This window comes from Manduca sexta, chromosome 19, assembly GCF_014839805.1.
Source record: "Manduca sexta isolate Smith_Timp_Sample1 chromosome 19, JHU_Msex_v1.0, whole genome shotgun sequence".
Taxonomy (NCBI): domain Eukaryota; kingdom Metazoa; phylum Arthropoda; class Insecta; order Lepidoptera; family Sphingidae; genus Manduca; species Manduca sexta.
Genome location: NC_051133.1, coordinates 10659906 through 10679963, shown reverse-complemented (window position 1 = coordinate 10679963; position 20058 = coordinate 10659906).

Genomic DNA, 20058 nt, shown 5'->3' with positions numbered 1-20058 from the left:
GCAGTAGACCGATAACTTTGTTGATCTATATTTGGATTCAGTCGAAAATGGACAGTCAGTCGTACACTTGGCAGTCGTGCACGAGAAGTGGTTATTTTTAGCACGGGGACACTTAATCATAAAGTATAGGTATATGCATGGTGAAGGAAAACGTCGTGAGGAAACCTGCATACCTGAGAAATTCTCTACTGGAATTTTGAGAGTGTGTGAAGTCTACCAACCCGCACTAGGCCTGCGTGGTGGACTAAGTCCTTATCCTTCTCAGTAGTAGAGGAGGAACGTATCCAGCAGTGGGACAGTATATAATACGGGGCTGATATTATTATACATATATAGAACTACAGAAACTGTCTCCCCTGAGGCAATTCTTGTGCACTCGGTCTCCACACCGAATGCACGCCCGCACGGGGGGACATTTGTGGCGGCCCTAGGCACACAGTTAAGTGTGTATACCTCATGGTTGTCAATTCATATTGAAACCTATAAGGGCTCGCGAACAGTTCCTATCCTTCTCCCATCCTAAGAGGTTTCCTTGTCCTTCCTAACTATCCCCTCCCAACTTTCTTCCAGGACCCTGCAGTAGCTAATTCGGGGGATTCCGGTATCCCATTCGCGGGTTTCCTGCGGTGTTAATTGCGAGATCCGATACTGCAATAGTTCAGAGGGTGGATCCATAAACTATCTGTCCGATAACTTATTGGGTCTGCTACGGGTATGCGACCCCGAACTACTCTAGCTACTAGTGTCACAAACCTTATCTTCCGTGACAGTAGTATCCTTGTCCCTTCCATTTCCCTCTTCCTTTCTAATTATCCCTCCTTATATAAATTCCTTTCCTTTCTCCAACCTGCTAAAGGCGGTATAACCTAGCTCAACTAGGCACAGCCAGCCCCCCAGACCGTTGACAGGCAGCAGTATTAACGGTGCGAAGAACTGTGCCTCTGCGATCGCCAACCCGTTTGCCCAGCGTGGCGATTATGGGCATAAACCCTTCAATGATACAGAATCAAATTAAATGGCCCCCAGTTCCCGGTCGCCCTGTTATTCCTGGCCAAGGCGGCGGTCACGGTAACGGCAGGGCAGGGGGTGCGAAGAATCCCCGGGCTACGATAGGCCGCCCATCTCAACTGACCCTGGCAACCTACAAAGGCAGAAGTCTTCGGCTTGATGAACATCTCGCACAGTTGGAGACGGAGCTAGAGAACATAAGGTGGCATGTCCTAGGGTTGTGTGAAGTCCGTAGAGAGGGAGAGGACTCTATCACCTTAGACTCGGGCCACCTTACATCCTACCGCGAAGGCGATAGGATATCACAGGGTGGCGTAGGCTTTCTCGTCAATAGAGCCCTCACTAACAACGTTGAAGAAATTTCCAGTGTGTCGACCAGGGTAGCTTATATCGTTCTTCGGTTATCTAAACGATATACCATGAAGATCATACAGGTCTACGGACCGACTTCGGCACATTCGGACGACGACGTGGAGGATATGTACGAGGACATATCAAAAGCCTTGCACAATACCACAAAGGCAACGTTGTTATGGGGGACTTCAACGCTAAAGTGGGAACCCAAAGTCACGACGAATCCAGAGTGGGACCACATGGTTATGGATGTCGGAATCACAGAGGACAAATGCTCGTAAACTTTCTTGAGAAAGAGGGGCTCTTTTTGATGAATTCATTCTTCAAGAAGGGACCCCAGAGGAAGTGGACGTGGCGAAGTCCGGATACTGTGACAAAGAACGAGATCGACTTCATCATGACGGACAAAAAGCACATATTCAGAGATGTCTCAGTGATCAATAGGTTTAATACCGGATCCGATCACCGACTTGTACGAGGCTCTCTGAATATCGATATTAAGCTTGAAAGAAGCCGTCTCATGAAGTCCACGCTCCGACCTAATCCACTCCAAATCATGGCGGGTTCCGAAAAGTTCCAGAGAATGCTCGGAAATAGATTCGCTGCATTGGCACCCTCTGAAGATATTGACGAGATCCTACACAATCTGGTTGATGCGCTTAAGGGAGAGGGCATCAAAATCTGTAAAATGCAGCGTAGAGGCAGAAAGTCCAAACTCTCGGATGAGACTCTACGGCTTATGGTAAATAGACGCGAAAGCACCCAAGTTACTTCGTCAGAGAGGTCAGACCTTAACAGGCGCATAGCAAAAATGATACGCCGAGACCTTCGGAGCTTCAATACACGCCTCATTGAAGAAGCAATAGAGCGAAACCGAGGATCTAAGGTATTTGCTCAGCAGCTTGGAAGGAGCCACCTGACGAAGTTAACGACACAAAAGGGCAAAACCGTTTCGTCACAGTCGGAGATTTTCTGCCGAGATTGAGGACTTTTATGGTCGATTATACGCTGCACATGCTCCTTATCCACGGCATGTCGACCATGATCCCAGAGCCACCCTGACGCGCCACTACAGCGACGATCTGGCAGAAATCGACCAAGGCGAGATCGTGTTGGCTCTGAGACAACATAAAAATGGAAAAGCCCCCGGTGAGGACGGAGTTACTTCGGAGGTCCTGCAGGCAGGTGGCCTTCCTGTCATACAGGAGCTACAAAAGCTGTTTAACACCGTTCTACACTGTGGGAGAACTCCAAAGGCGTGGAATAGGAGTCTGGTGGTTCTTTTCTTTAAGAGGGGGGATAAAACCCTTCTAAAGAATTATAGGCCCATCTCACTCCTGAGCCACGTCTATAAGTTGTTCTCCAGGGTTATCACGAATCGCCTCGCTAGGAGACTCGATGAGTTTCAGCCCCGGAGCAGGCTGGGTTTCGCGGAGGATACAGTACCATAGACCACATACACACAGTGAGGCAGATTATACAGAAATCCGAGGAGTATAATCGGCCCCTGTGTTTGGCATTTGTGGACTATGAGAAGGCCTTCGACTCTGTCGAAACCTGGGCTGTCCTGGAATCCTTACAGCGTTGTCAAGTAGATTATCGCTACGTCGAAGTGCTGAGATGTCTATATAAATCTGCCACTATGTGTGTCCAAGTACAGAACCAGCAGTCGGGACCCATTCAGCTGCGCAGAGGGGTGAGACAGGGGGATGTTATTTCCCCAAAACTGTTCACAAGCGCACTGGAGGATTTGTTCAAGACTCTGGACTGGAAAGGTATGGGCATTAACATAAATGGTGAGTACATCTCGCATTTGCGATTCGCAGACGACATAGTGATAATGGCAGAAACACTGGAGGAACTGCAACAGATGCTAAACAGCCTAGCTTCGGCCTCACAGCGAATAGGTCTAACAATGAATCTGGATAAGACAAAACTTATGATCAATGACCACCTAGATCCAAGACCTATCGTTGTCAATTGCCACCTTCTCGAAGTTGTTTCGGAATACACCTACCTTGGGCAGATTCTGCAATTAGGAAGAAACAGCTTTGAGAGGGAGGTTAAAAAGAGAATCCAGCTGGGCTGGGCCGCATTTGGCAAACTGCGTCGGGTTTTCTCGTCACTTCTACCACAATGTCTGAAAACGAAGGTTTTCAACCAGTGCGTCCTACCTGTCATGACCTACGGTGCCGAGACGTGGACGCTCACAGTACAGCACAGTACAGTAGCTGGTCCACCAGCTCAAAGTCGCTCAGCGAGCTGTGGAACGTGCTATGCTCGGAGTTTCTCTGAAGGATAAACTTCGTAACGAGGTCATTCGTCAGAGAACCAATGTCACCGACATAGCACACAGGATTAGCAAACTGAAGTGGCAGTGGACAGGGCATATCTGTCGAAGAACCGATAACCGATGGGGTAAACGAGTTCTTGAGTGGAGACCACGGCTCGGCAAACGTAGTGTAGGACGCCCTCCAGCTAGGTGGAGTGACGATCTGCGAAAAGGTCGCTGGTAAGAACTGGATGCGACAGGCCGAAGACAGGGTAAAATGGCGTATATTGGAGGAGGCCTATGTCCAGCAGTGGACAAAGATATAGGCTGATGATGATACTGCAAAATAATAATTACATAAATTTGTAAATATCGTATATTTTCACAATGTTTATAATAGGCCTAGTTCAATAAATGGCATCCGTCTGATGGTATTAACGCGGAACTAAAAACCAGTTATAATGTGCAGTATCGTTAAATATTTTATGATCGATTTAACCAATAATCATGATCAAAAGAACTTATGATGATATTATGCGGTCATCATTGCTCATTTTAATTCAGGATACTCTATGCCTTTTTTATGGGAAAGTTAACAAGTAAGCGCTAAGGCAACGCGCAGACGCTGTCAAATGCACCAGTCACGTTTGTACCGGAAACAGGCTGTCAATTTGTCGTTTTCATACAACTACAGCAAGGTGTCAAAATGTGATATTTATAAAAATATTTCGAAAAGTCAGAGGTGTAACTCGGATTAAAAAACTAAGGAGTTTCGTCTTGATAGTACATTGCATATCTATCTAGACTATGGCTGTTTTCTTTCAGTCAAGTGTCTCTAGTTGCACGTACTAATATGTATATATATCAGTGGCAAAGGGTGAAATTTTTCAAAAGGTAACCCGGTGTGAAAAAATTTGCGTCACTTAAGATATCGGGAGCAATTTATGGGAAAAAAAAACTAAGACAACGAATTAGTCTTGATTCGAAATCGACTAACGTTGACATACCTACTAAATTACCTATTATGCGTAAATAATTGAAACATTTATAAAATCGAACAATAAATGTAGATAATTCTCCTTCCATTAATCACAAATATAAGTACTTACCTATTAATTTGTTATAACAGCAACAAAAGTAAGTATTAAAATTATAACCACACTACCTCCAAATAAGTATATGTATTTATTTTTTTTCAAAATAAAACTTTAAATGTAATTACCCCATATAGAAATAGGTATCACGATCACCAAACAGACCAACAGTTTAAAGGTACTTACATGATAAACGTATATAATTATCAATTTAAATAATCAAGAAAGGTTATTTGTTAACTTTTGCTTGTATCGTTTTAAATTCAGTAAAATTTAATAAGTAAGTATTTATTTTCTTCTAACACACATTTTGTGTCTAAAATCAAAAACTTTTTTTACTTTTAATATTTAACCATCTAAATATTAATATGTGAAATTACAGACTAATAATATACTACGTAAAGGTAGACATTAAACTGGGGCCTTATTCTCTATCCCGTACGTTATTTTAATAGTGCGTAACAAGCACGTAACACAACGCATCATGTTTAGGACTATAGAAATTTGGCTTACAGAATACCATTCCACGCACATTTCTCGAAGATAACATGACACGGCCGCGTTACGCGTTTACACTATCATACAGAATAAGGGCCCTGATCACAGGTAGTTATTTCCATTATAATACACATTTACTTGTAGTTTCTAACGCCCGAAATTAATAACCAATCCTAATCCAATGTATGCCATCTAAGATTGATAATTCATTCGTTTTTATGGATAAAGCATGCCAATAACCAATCCATAGATTCAGTAAGCTATCTCTAACAATAATCGATCTTTGAGAGGACGGATTACAGATCATAGATTACCCTCTGTTTGAAAATGACAGTTTACGCTTGCCAATACTCTATCTACCCGTTTTGACATTTGATTTGATTGTTGTAAACAATCGCATTTTCCAATCGGACCAATTCCTCGGTTTACTCAATATGTTTTGAATATCGCTTACACTGATTTTAAGGGAAACGAAAAGGCAATGGAAATATCCATATTCTCTAGTGACAGTGACGACAGTGATTTGGAGGGACTAGCAATACTGATAGCGAAACTGAAAGTCGCGCTTCATCACGGGTAATGAAAAGAGTTAACTACATGCAGACCCTGGATGAGTTTGATTTCACGTTTGGATTAGGCTTTCGAAATCTGCTTGCCAATCATTGTTAGTTAAACTGATCTCGTATATTCGTGTTACTTCTATGTACAAGGTAAATAATTTTTGACATTATTTACAAAAAATACCGTACCTACCGAACTATTAGATAGGTACAAACAAGGGGCAATTGCATCATTTTTTCAGGAACTATGGTGTTTCTCCATTCCATCAACTTTTGCTGAGGAATAGGAAATATTTATATTATCTTTTTCAGGACATTTGGTACATGGAAACGTCGCTTCCCTGTGATTGCATTGACATTGCGTTTATCTTTACCTAAAGTTCAAACAATAATAATTGCAACTGCAGTTTTGCACAATATTTTTCGGAATCACAGGCTAGAGGAAATTCCAACCCAAGTGGAATTATCAACTGCTGATATTATTAATTATGAGAACAATATAGAGAATCAAGATGTTGGAGAAAGAACAGCATTAACAAATAACTTCTTTACTTAGTAAAATAAAATACCTTTACAATCACTGCTATTTATTTTATTGCTTATCTACATTTGTAATTCAAAATAATAATTACAAATTAACATAGTTTTATTAGTTGAAAGTTAAAACATAGAAATAGGCAAAATATCCATACATTATCTATACTTCTATACTATTATATAAAGCTGAAGAGTATGTTCTTTTGAACGCGCTGGTCTCAGGAACTTCTGGTTCGGATTGAAAAATTCTTGTAGCGTTGGATAGCCCATTTATTGAGGATGGCTATTATAGGGTATATGTATATCATCACACTATGACCAATGGGACCAAAATCGGCTAAAATTGATTACTTTTGAGAGCTTCCGTTGCGTGCGCTGCATAAACGATTAAAGTTATGCAACAATTATGTATAACGGAATTGTAATTTGTTCCATAACACTGGATAATGTGTACAGAGTCCAATTATTATTATATGGCACCGAGTTTACTGCGTACTTCATACTAAAAACTAAATCCTTCAAAGATTTATTAATATATTATGAACAATGTTATTAAACTTCAGTGTCAAAATATGTCAGCAACCACATTACTCACGTTCCATTTTTGGAAACTAATTAAAAAGTTTGTATCTTAAATATGACATGTACTAATTATTAATTATTTCTTTTGAGGGCTAAAATACATAAAATATTTTTTTATTACTCCAAGTCTTATTGTTCCAATTAGGCAAATATTGAAACGAATAGTTTGTATGGAAAATACAAAAAGTATTTTTTTTACGAATGGAATATTCTGCATAAAATGGAATGGTCAGGAGGGAACGCATCTGGAAAGGATTGCCAGCGATCTATCGTTGAAGGCAAGCAAGGATAGGCGAGTTAAGATATTGGCATGCTGATAGGAGACCAATCGAAAGATAGTCGGCAATCTAAGATAGGTTTCAGTCTTGGATAGTAGATACATTATTAATTTCGGGCGTAAATAAACAAAGCGCTGGTAACTAAATGTCAGAAAACTATCAAAAAATAAAATGAATATGACAATTTACAAACACCGCAACTTGGTAGCATAATAAATTATGACGTTTAATGGACGTAAAAAGTGACAACTATACAAAGTCGGTTAACGTGAAGCCGAAAATGCTCGGGTTCCCTTTGCCCATATCTTCCGCGCGATTCCGACAAACACTGGCATAGAAATTCATACAAAGTGCTGCCATCTATATTAAAAACATACTACGACATTAAGCCGCTTGACAGCGGGTTACCTTAGGCCAGTGGCGTCACAATTTCACTTTGGTAACGGAATTTCTGGGGAACTAAATACAAGGTGCGCCATCTAACGTTATTTAAAATAGGTAATCTATATCAATTAAATTAACAAACAACGGGCTATTCGCCGATAGATGTCATTATTAAGTGATCATTAATTAATAAGTTAAGCTATTATAATTATTGTTCACTGTCTGGTATGTTGTAAATTTATATTTGCCTATTAAATATTTTGTTTAGTATCACCGAAAACCTAAAAGGGAAGCCGGTGGGAATCGGCTTGTATGGACGCTTCGCCACTGATATATATAAGCGTACTAGTTGTAAATATTTTTTTACTGTGATTTTTTTTAAAACGCCCTGTGAATACAAAATAATGACTAAAATCGGCGAACTAGATAATTAAAATTAATTATTATAGATAAGAAAATCATTATGTATTCTTTATCGCTATAAAATATTTATCAGTCTATTTAATACATATTTTTAATTACAAAAACATAATATTGCCCAATTAAATATTATCAACACTACTATTGTATTAAAATAGTTTTTGCCTACGTCTCTATACGTGTGACCTTTTTTTGCGGAATAAAGGTACAACTGAGATTGTATGGACACACAAACTAGCCGAAGTGCACGTAAACATTGTTTTTCGTCAAAACATTACTGACATATTAAATGATTCGCCTAAATGTCAAGTGCCTGCATAGTAAAAGTCCAAACACCATCCAGCGTTGATTTAGTTCTCATAAACAAACATCTTCACAAATATTCACATTAATAATATTATATAGGATTTTATTAATTGCTAGCAATAATTTTATTTATTTATGAATATCTGTCCAGACTCGTGTAGTCAACGCGGGCAAGATTGCCTCGCCATTGCATATGTTTAGATAACTTCTTCAAGTAATAATTGCGTACGATTTTTGCTATTAATAATTGTTCATTCTAAATGAGACTTGAAACTAAATATCCGACTGGAACAGATTTTTCTGTGATATAAAAAAAATATAATTTTAGATATTAAAATTGTCCGATAGTAATTTTAAAGAAATTTTCTATAAAAATAAATTATAGCCCAATAAAATGCACCAAACATGATATTACAGCGAAGAGTGAATTCGTCTTGAGTCATTATTGTTCAATCTACCGGATCTCGTATGACGTCACCGTAGATGATACAATATTTTTACAGATACTTATTAATAAGACACGATACAGATAATTCATCTGTTAATTAAAATAATAAATAATAATTTCGCTTACAAATAAATAACAGGAAGAGGGTTTGTTCGTAACAACTTTAATACTTATAACATAATCGTTTGTAATAGGTACCACATCCTGTTCGTTAATATATTTTAATTCCATTTTGCGTTCGAAATTTATAAGGTTATTTCAGTGGATATCTATATAAAAATATATCGATTATCGGTTTATTCACGTTTATTGCAATAGGGTACCGGACTCATTTTTGTTCTTTACTATTATCAAATATTTACAGAATATAAATTATAACATAGAAGGAATTATTAAAATCCGGTAAAAAATCAACAAGCTACAAGTCTTTGAATTTCGGTGGAAAGGGTAATTAACAAGAAACAGAAAAGAGACGAAATACTCACGTGTGACATCATCTGGAATTACGACACGTGCGAAAGAAAGAGATGAAGCGATATTCCCACATCGCGCCCACTTCTGCACATTACAATATTTTAAATATGATTTACTCGCTTATTTTTTAACAGTTTATGTAATGTTTATGTAATTTTTATTCAGTTTTCGCAGGAGTGCTTCTTTTTCGTATTATTAACCATTACATTTAGAATAATGTACAAAATTAAGCATAGGCCGGTCCCCTATTGTTTGGTAAAGCAGGCTAGTATGTCTGTTTTACCACCGATCACAAATGCGTAATCAAAAATTGGCTAACAAATAACTTTTAATAATTCCAGCCCTGTATTATATATGTATATGAATGAGTATAAGGTTTAACCAAATAAAGATTTTTGACATAAAAAAATGGTGAGATAGGTATTATAAATATGCGGTCAGAATTTTTGTTTATATATAAATGACAAAGCTATGACAATATTTTCACACATACTGTATAAGATTATGGATACAACACGTATCAAGTAACAAATACTCTGTTAATCACACGTCAGATTGAAGTTCATAAATGATTAGTAAACGGCCGTAATGGACAATTATCCAAATATATTGCCGTATAATGTACTTATCAACTTATTTCAATAATATATAACAAGCCAAATAACTTGGCTACCCTGAGAACCCAAATCAAATGTCGTACCCCGTGTCGGAAAAACCTAAAGCGAAATGTAAACCTATATGAATCCATCCCACCTTCCCTTACTATTTCAAACAGCTAATAGTTTGTTTAGGGCCGTTCTAATCTTTAGAACCACTAGCTTTAATCTAAAAAATATTTTTCTAGACGACTATCTTACATTCGGTTTTTATTACTCTGGTTTTACAGGCAAGAACGTTCACGCAGGCGAAGTCGGCAACAAATTTTAGTTAGATGTTATTTATTGTAAAACAGAAAACGTATTGAGATAAGGAAAAAACAATTAGTTAATAACTACTGAACTAGCTTATATTGTTATTGATGGGTTTTTCAGCCGTTTTCCGAATAATCACAAAAATAGAACAGAGGAAAAATATTGCATAATTGTACCTACCTATGTGGTAGGTATGTAGCCTCAAAGAAATATTTACCTACACGAATAATTATTAAAATATGTATGATTTACAAAATAATTGTTAAGGAACTTCTCCCTTCCAACTAATCTATACTCAGGTCATTTGTAGTTGACAGTACGTTATATATTTTACACAAAATTGTACGTTATTTACTTTATATATTTGTTGCTTTTTGGTCCAACAGTAGACTGCTGTAGGTAACGGTAAAGGAAGGTAATTTGTATCAAAAAATATTCCTAGAGCATGGAAACAAGTTAAGTAAAATTTCATGCGATATGTTTAGGTTATAAAAAAAAACTAAAAAAACACGCTTTTATTGCTAATCGAACTAAAAAGGAGAAAATAATTTCTAAGTACAAAGAATTTATATTACAGTAGTAGAAGGTTGAAGGATCAATCATAGTTAAGTACCTCAAAATAAAATTGTAATAAACTTGAAGTTATTAACAGAATAATTTAACTCAGAGTAAAAAGCGTGGGGTGCATTTTACTTCATTTTCATAATTCTCCTCTTATAGATAGTAGCCAATAGAATGATTATAATACATACTATATCAAGCAGCTCACGCTTTTTACTCTGAGTTAAATTATTCTGTTAATAACTTCAAGTTTATTATAATTTTATTTGAGGTACTTAACTATGATTGCTCCTTCAACCTTCTACTACTGTAATATAAATTCTTTGTACTTAGAAATTATTTTCTCCTTTTTAGTTCGATTAGCAATAAAAGCGTGTTTCTTTAATTTTTTTAAACTATTATTTATTTTTCATTTTTAGTTTGATTTTTTTTAATCCATATTAGTTATTTGTATTTTAATCAATAAGACTTTCTAATTACAAATTTTTTGATCGTATTAAATTACTTCTTTAGCGACGGTAATTTCAAAGCTTTACTGCTTACCAAATTTTGTTCCGTAAAATAAATAGATTAAAATTTATGTTCTGATTATTTTGTTGTGATTAAGAACCCTTTTGTAAGTCGAGGTTATCATATTATATATTATATGAATATTAGATACAGTAATTTGCAAGTATTAGGCTCATCAGTACCTACGCATGTATAAGGAATGAAGAAGGTGAGAACGCAACTATACTGAAAACGTTTCGGCCTCCGTTGTGCTGTGCCTAGTGCCCGAGCAAGTCCGAAACCGCATGTATGCGCAGATCGCGAGCTAGCTCTATCTCTTTTACTCTTTCACAGCGGATCTATAAAAGAATTTATTAATCCTGGCGGTCCTAATAAGGATAATGGGAAACTTTTATCAAATTATTGCATTGTCATCGGTCCTTGATACGTGTGTAAAGTTTCAAATTAATCAGATTTCTGGAAATTGGTGAAAATTGAGCTCAAAGATTCCGTTACATAAATACCTAGTCTTGCCATAAATATTGTAATAAAGAAAAAAGAAAATTGTTAACTGCAAATAACATTTATTACTTTTACAGTGTGTCAGTTTAATACATAAATATAAAACAATTAAAAATATAAAAAGCTTATTCGAAGTGGTCTCCATTGGCTGCAATACAGTCCTTTAAACGATGAGGCCAGTTATCAATAGAAGCACGCACTCTTTCCATGGGAAAATTCTTCACTGCCAATCGTATAGATTGTTTTAGGGACTCCAAATTATCATGGCGTTTAGAGCAAGCTGTACTCTCTAAAACTGACCACAAATCATAATCCAGCGGATTAAGATCGGGACTAGACGACGGCCAGTCTTCAGCTCTGATGAAGTCCGAAACGTTCGATTCCAACCAAGACTGCGTGGACCGAGCTTTATGACCCGGCGCCGAGTCTTGCTGGAAGGACCATACTTGGTTATTGAACATGGTGATGTTAAGGGGCTTAACTACCTTCTCAAGAATGGTATCTTGATACACTTGTGCCGATGTTTTGATACCTTTTCACAAAAATATGGCTCAGTCACTCCTTCATAGCTAACACCCCACCAAACCATCACTGAAGTCGGATAATGTCCACGTTGCACTCTGTCGACTAATTGGGAAGCTTCCTTAGAGCTTTGAGCATAAATACGGTCATTTTGTTTGTTAAAATGTTGCTCAATTGTAAAAATTTTCTCATCCGTAAACAAAATTTTTCTGTGACCTCCCTTTGCGTACCGCTTCAGTAGTTGTTTCGATTTTACCACCCTATTCTTCTTTAAATTATCAGTTAAGAAATGGCCAGTGCGTCTCTTATAGGCTGCAAGTCCTAAGTCATCTTTTAAAATACGCGACATGGTTCTAGGTGCTATCTTCATTTCCCGAGATAAAATCTTTTGCTTTCGGACAGGATTTCTTCGAATTCTTTCCCTTACTGCTTTGACCACCTTTTTCGTACGAACACTACGTGGACGGCCAGATCTTTTTCTGTCACAAACAGAGGAGGTCTCATTGTACCTATTAATAGCACGGTACACAAACATTTTACTAATACCAAGTGTATGGAGAGTTTTAAAAATTGCATTTGGCTCCATACCTACTTTGTGTAATGCTATCACAGCGATTCGGTTCTCTTTATCACCCCACACCATTTTAATATCGCAAAATATTTTACAATGTATTGGCGCCAAAATGAGAAAACACAATGAACAATCGTATAAAAATGACAGATTCGAAATTCAAATGTAATATTTTTTTATAATTAAGTGTAACAGTATTTATGGCCAGACTAAGTACATACATAGATACAACCCACGCTAATAAAAGCGAGTTAATGACGAAAGGAAAGACTGCATACTGCTTTACTACGTAAAAGAGATCAATGGTTATTTTAATTTTGTTTTAAATACGACAGAGTGAGGAGACGAGCAAGTTGCTCGTCGGATAGTAAACGCGCCAGTCTATTAAATAGTGGTAAAACTGTTGAAATGAAGTTGAAGGTATTGTCTACCGTGGCAGTAAAACAATATATTTAGTTCCGTAAAGAGATGGCGCTAGTGTTACAGACCACTATATTAAAAATACGTAGATTGACCTCTATCGCGAAATATAGTAACTGTTTGTCTAGACTATACATCGTTCTGCTACTAGCTGACAGATGGCGTTGTTAAATATTTATGTGAGACGGACTATTATAACATTATAGAATAATTGTATTAATTATTTTGGTTTTATTTAGTTATTTAATACATAGTATATATATTTGTATATTATTTATAATAAATAAATAACACGTTGATAATATGGGTTATTATTTGACGTAATAATATTTGATACAGCATATTTATTTGGTGTGGGATTTTTAATTATTTCAATCATCATTTCTTATGTTTCCGCGAATGTTGGACATCGAAATAAAACATTTTTTTTTACTTTTATGTCAACAACATTTTAGACTTGATATAATTTTAAATAATATTTCTTTCATATTTATTATCAAGAAACGACACAGTAAAACTTCAAAACAGTTAGCTTTTTTTTTCTATTCGACGACAGATGTCGCTGTATGCCTTATTCTCTATACAGGCAATTATCTGAGGTTTAGAACATTCTTGGAACAGTTGTATTTTGATACACGAGTACTTATCCGTTACATTTATTGTTTTCTATTTTTTTTAAATCCGCAATTTGTGTTGAAATAGTAATATACTTGCGTTAGGTACTGCTATGTCTATTTTATCCTTCAAAGGTTCGTAGGAGTGAGGAGCGCTATAAGTGCACCCATAGTTTGTATATTATTTAATAATGTCTTATAATGTAAATTAAATACCAGATTTTGTAATTCAAAACTTTTACGAAGAAATGTGTCGACCCGGGAATTGAACCTAGTACCTACGACATCGGTTTCACGGATGAAGCCACTTTTTAACAATTATGACTTTTCATTAATACATCGAACTTTTCCTGATTACTATAGATGACGGAAATCAAGGTTCATATAATATTATTCAGTGACATAACATTCAAAATTAAATTTTATCACATCTTTTATCATGTCTAATATTTAATCACATGGAATACTTTAACGTTGTAAGTTGATTGATAATAACATCTGAGATATTAATTAAAGACTATGATTTCTTTAAGAGCTTGGAATCTTTATGTGACTCAAGCATTCGCATTAATAGAAAGATCCCATTGAGCATGGCTTCTTAGTATCGTGATGAAACCGTCGCGATATCGTAAAACCCCGCTTGCCGACGTCGACGCCGCGAGTTCGCGGGAGATGACGTCAGCGAGTGACGCTAACGAGTGACGTCGAGTGACACGTCGCGCTAAGGTCATCGCGTGTGGTAAGCGGATCGTATTGTACCTAGTCCGATTACGCTGTTACGTTACATAATTTTATTTATTTAGTTGCGGCCGGTGGTTTTCTTTGATTAGTTTAATATTTTTTATATATTTTTTTTGTTGTACAGAGATAGATATTGGTTTCTTCTGTTGTTTATCAATGCATAGCCTAAATATAATACATAAATAATTAATTTATTTATTATTATAAATGCGAGTCTGTGAAAGATTTTGATGAAATTTGGTATACGGGTAGATCATGTCCTGGACAAACACAGGGTACTTTCAATGCCGGTAATTTGGTCCCATGGGAATATATAGAATTTTTAATATTAATTTATATATTGACTGCACTTGTGTCGAACAATATTTTATCGATTATCTCACATCATATTCACGAATGGGGAGAGATTTCTGAAGGCTCAAACAAATACCTTCTCCTTTCTTTAACCCCTAGTGCTTTCCTTTAAGCCGCTACCATAAAGTATTGTGCATATTACCGATAGTAGACCGAAAGTCACTTGAAAATATGCACTCACTTGCTTGTTACCTGGATTAAAAAAAAATCTGTCAATTGTATAATCTCTTGATTAAAATACTTTTCCTGTATTCGATTACGTTCAATCTTATGTGACGCATATAATATTTATTTTTAGCCGTTGTTACTTGCGATCATATGTCTATATGAGGATAAAAATGTATCAACAGGTACAAATATAGAACCGACCTCTTTCCTCAATAGTCCAACTACACCGTCGTATCACATCTCAATATCATATTTTAAACATGATTTCTGATGTTTACGCGAATATTAAACGTCTAAATAGAAGTAGTTTTTAGATTTTATCGCGGTAGTTTTTATATTTTTATTTTTTCCCTATGTTTCGAAGACTTTGCCAGATACTGTGAGGTAATTTTCCTAAATTTTGTTGAATTTTCAAACGAACTACATCTAAGTCCGCCCCGTGACCACGAACTGCAGTCTTTGCAACGTCGCGTCGGGAGAATATAAAATATATAAAACTGCGACAATATTCAAAAACTATTTTTATTTCGATGGATGAAGTCGTTTTAACAGACTGAAAGGAAAAATGTTTTCATTTGACATAGGGCCGATTTCAAACATCAAAGTAATTCGTTATAAAGTAATAATCTGCAGGATTATAAAAATTAATATTTGCCTGTTACTCGATGACTGACAAAGCGCTAATCGTCGAATATTATATTAGGCGAGCAAATGCAAAAGTTAAACTCCCAAATATACCTAATTATGGAAAAGAAGAGAGTAATATTCATTAAGTATTTTATACGAATATTCTACGAATAAATGTTTATTTACTTCTTTCTTATACGCGTTCTGGTGGATAATATGTACTTGAATGTTGTGTTCATAAAATTATTTCATTCATACGAGTGAAATTATTAATTTTGTTGAGTTTATTATATCTCTGAAAAATATTTAGATCATGATTCATAGCGGCGATAACTTAGTTGGGTGTGGAACGGACTACCGAGATGAATATACGCAGGTTCGAAACCGAAGAGCACACACCTCCGAGTTTTTCTAAAAAAATGATGTGTGTATTGTTTGTGAATTATCGCTTGCTTTAACGGTGAAGGAAACAATCGTGAGGAAACCTGCATACCTGAGAAGTTCTCTATAGGAATTTTGAGGGTGTGTGAAGTCTACCAATCCGCACTAGGCCAGCGTGGTGGACTAAGGCCTAATCCCTCTCAGTAGTAGAGGAGGCCCGTGCCCAGCAGTGGGACAGTTTATAATAAAGGGCTGATGATGATGATGATGATGATGATGATGATTCATAAACAGTTCTAACAATATTTAAATTATTAATAAATTTAATTAATAAAATTCGGAATTATGTGCGGTGTTGTTTATTTGGGATAGGCTTTGCGGCGATTCTCAGCTCGCAACTTGCAAAAAAAGTATATGTAGAGACGAAGTATTTTTTATTTTTATCTCAATCAGCATTCCTGCAGTCAACGAACTGACTGCAGGAACACTCTGAACTCAATTATTTTATGAAGAAACTAATATTTTAAAAAGTAACATATATATGTATAATTAAAAAGCTTTTGCCCGCGGCTCCGGTAGCATAGAAAGTTTTTCCGGGATAAAAATAATTATCAAAATCGTTTCAGTAGTTTCAGAGATTAGCCTTACAAACTGACAAACTTTTCCTCTTTATAATATTATAGATTTCTAAATTAAGTCAGAATAAATACGGGCGCCGTCTCGCTATGTATTCGAAGGAAATGTATAAATATATCGTTGGGTATAAAAATCACTAGTTCCGGTTTAAGAATAGAATATTTCTGTATCTTTGCGTGGATGTAACTGTCGAACGAGATATATAATTACTATTTCTACTAGCGACTCCAACAGAGCGGACGTCCTTTCCTGCAATAAAAACGTGATCCGTTATTACCCTAACAAAGGCATATTCGTATGTCCAATTTCTACCCAGAAATTAATGAGTTCTTACAAGTTTCCGAACTTCTCTCACAATTTTTCGCATTTACAATATTTGTAAAAGTAAAATGAATGACATGAGTAACATTATTATCATATCTTTGAGGTAGCTGTTACTCATTGTATAACTATTGGAGGACATATCATCGTTTTCTATGTAACTGCTGGTCGAGGGTATCCACCAGTTATCCCAAGGAAAATTGGTGCGGTCATTATAAGGTAAATTAATACTCAAATGATCATTCATAAAGGGATAATGAGAATTTAATGCGACGAAGAGTTGAATCAGAATATTATATTGCCTACGTCCACGAGAGGTAGGCAGAGCTGAAAAAGCTGCATCAAAAAGCATCGTTGTTACTGTGACATTATCTAGACAAAATGTGAGTTGAATGACAGCGTAGTTTTGAAATGTCGTTAATATATTATTAACTAGCTGACCCGACAGACGTTGTCCTATCTAAACTATGAATTTGCGGCGCGAAATCTGTCAATCGTTGGCAGTTATTTCAAACAATTGACAGTTATATAAAATTAATATTTTCGTTAAGTTTCTTAAATTTTATAATTTTCCGCGCAATATATGTTTTTTTTCTTTCATAAGAACCTTCTCCTGTCGATAACAAATACAACAAAAGAAAAAATAGTGAAATCGGTCCAACCGTAGGGCTGATGGCGTGACCAAGGGAAATAGGGATTCATTTTTATATATATAGATACGTAACACACTTTAAGTAAATTCATTATATTATATTATTTGCCAGCACACAATTATAGTAATTGCTCCCCCTACTACAAAACGAAATCAACAACTTTCAGAAAGAAATCTGGAAATTCCGACACTACTTTTTAATTAAGTGAAATATTGGTTTATTACAATAACCAATCCGCGTAATGAAAATTTCTCAGGAATAGTGAAAGGTGCTAGTACTGTAAAAAAAATCGTTTCACCGCAGAATTTCTGTGAAAGCCCCACTTGACCTCAACCTTTAGGATCGACCTTCGGAATTGCTAAAAGGGTTACCGGGGACTTACGAAGCCCTTGGCGTAGATAATTCTGTGAAAGCAGCATTTTCCGTATTCGATAGACATGTGATTTTATATGTGTACCTACACTTTCAATATCTTGTTAATTGAATTTTCTTTTCGAAATTCCTTGTGACAATTATTTGTCAATTATGTTTACGCGAATGTTAGACATCGAAATAAAACTATAGTTAGAACTTTATATATTGAAATATATTATTTTAATATAGAAAACTGCGATAGAATAAAAAAATATATATAATTTAAAATATTATTCGACATTGTTATTACGTTTAATATTAATATCCTTTTTAAATTATAAATGAGAAATTTTGGGGCGGTGTGTGAATATTTTTGATGAAAAAATTTAAAGTATTGAATGGAATTGATTATTTTGCGCATAGACTGACCGATGATTTTATCGGGACTTTTATTCTCGAAAAAGATTTCTAAGTACGGCAAAACCGCAAGTTTAATATAATTTATAAATGATGTAACAATGAATGTAATATCCATAATGCAAATTATATGAATTTCAATTTAATAATATTTGCGGTTTTTATGAGAGCTCACAGTATTTCAAACTAATTCATTCACCATTTAAAGGTTTGCTGAGTCAATACAAGAGTAAAGCATTAATGATCTAGGGAAAATTTTCATTTATTACGTTGTCGTGAAATTGATGAATCAGAGTTAGTATAATTTATTATGCATCGTAAGAAGAAACGCAATGGAATCGTACATATTGATTTCCCGCTAAGTGGAGTAATTTGCCGTCAGAAAAATATTTAATTGTATCCTATTGGTATTGTAAGGTCACGGGACATCCGCATCGGAATAGGAGCGGAATACTTCCTATGCGAGATTTCCAAGTTGTCATTAGTGATAATGTATTGATATATTAAAAAAATATGTTGCGGTTTGTATAGATACCAATAATAGTTCATTGAACTGTATGTTTTCCTACATTTTTAGTTCCGTTGCTGTTATTGATTTGTTTGACATAATAAAAAGTGAAAGCATATACATGCGTATAAAAGAATCGGCCCGTATTGCAGGCTTATATTTGGTAGTTCATAAATCATAAATTGAAAATAATGAATAATAACTATTGATACCTACTTTATGATAAACAATGAATTAAAGTTTATAACGCTTACTTTTCTACAGTCTTATGTTTACTGGTGGTAGGTCTCTTATATGTGAGTGTCCGCCGAGGTAGAACACCACCGCAATGTCTCTTCCTACCGCTAAGCAGCAGTGCGTAGTTAGTTTTGTATTCCAGTTTGAAGGACATTATAGCCAGTGTAACTACTGAATATACTGGATATAATAAGACCTAGCATCTCATGTCTCAGGATGGCGAGTGCAGTGGAATACCAAACAATACTAATTCAAGGTGTTGGATGGTGTTTCTACTATTATTGGGCGGTCGTATCGTTTACCACCAGGCGAATGGCAAGTCCGTCTCGTCAGTCAAAGCAATAAACAAATATTCAAAGCTTTTGAAGATTGAAACAAAATAACGATAATTTGTTGAAATAAAATTTTCTTCTGTTGCTCGTATTATCACCTTTAGCCTTTATCACAGCTCACATCCTGTTTTTCATTGAAGTTATAAGGTTAAGATTAAATTCCTGTGGGATGGTTTCCCACTCATTTTGTCTAGATGGCCTTAGTTCCTGAAGTGTTTTAAGAATAACTTTTGCCCCTACCGTCACGCAGTGTTATATACGTAAGTTATTTATAACTATATTTATTATGAAATAGATATTTATATCTGCTTGTCTGATCCAATATTTAATATCTTCACAGAATATAAAACGGTATAATAGAATAGTCATCTATGACCTTCTTTCTCTGACCGAATGAGACGGGGACTTAAAAAACAAATGCGTTGTTTGGGCCTCCAGAAATGTCACGCGCCAAAAAATGCTTCACTGAATATTTCTTAAGTTGAAGATTTCTTAAAGTGGTAG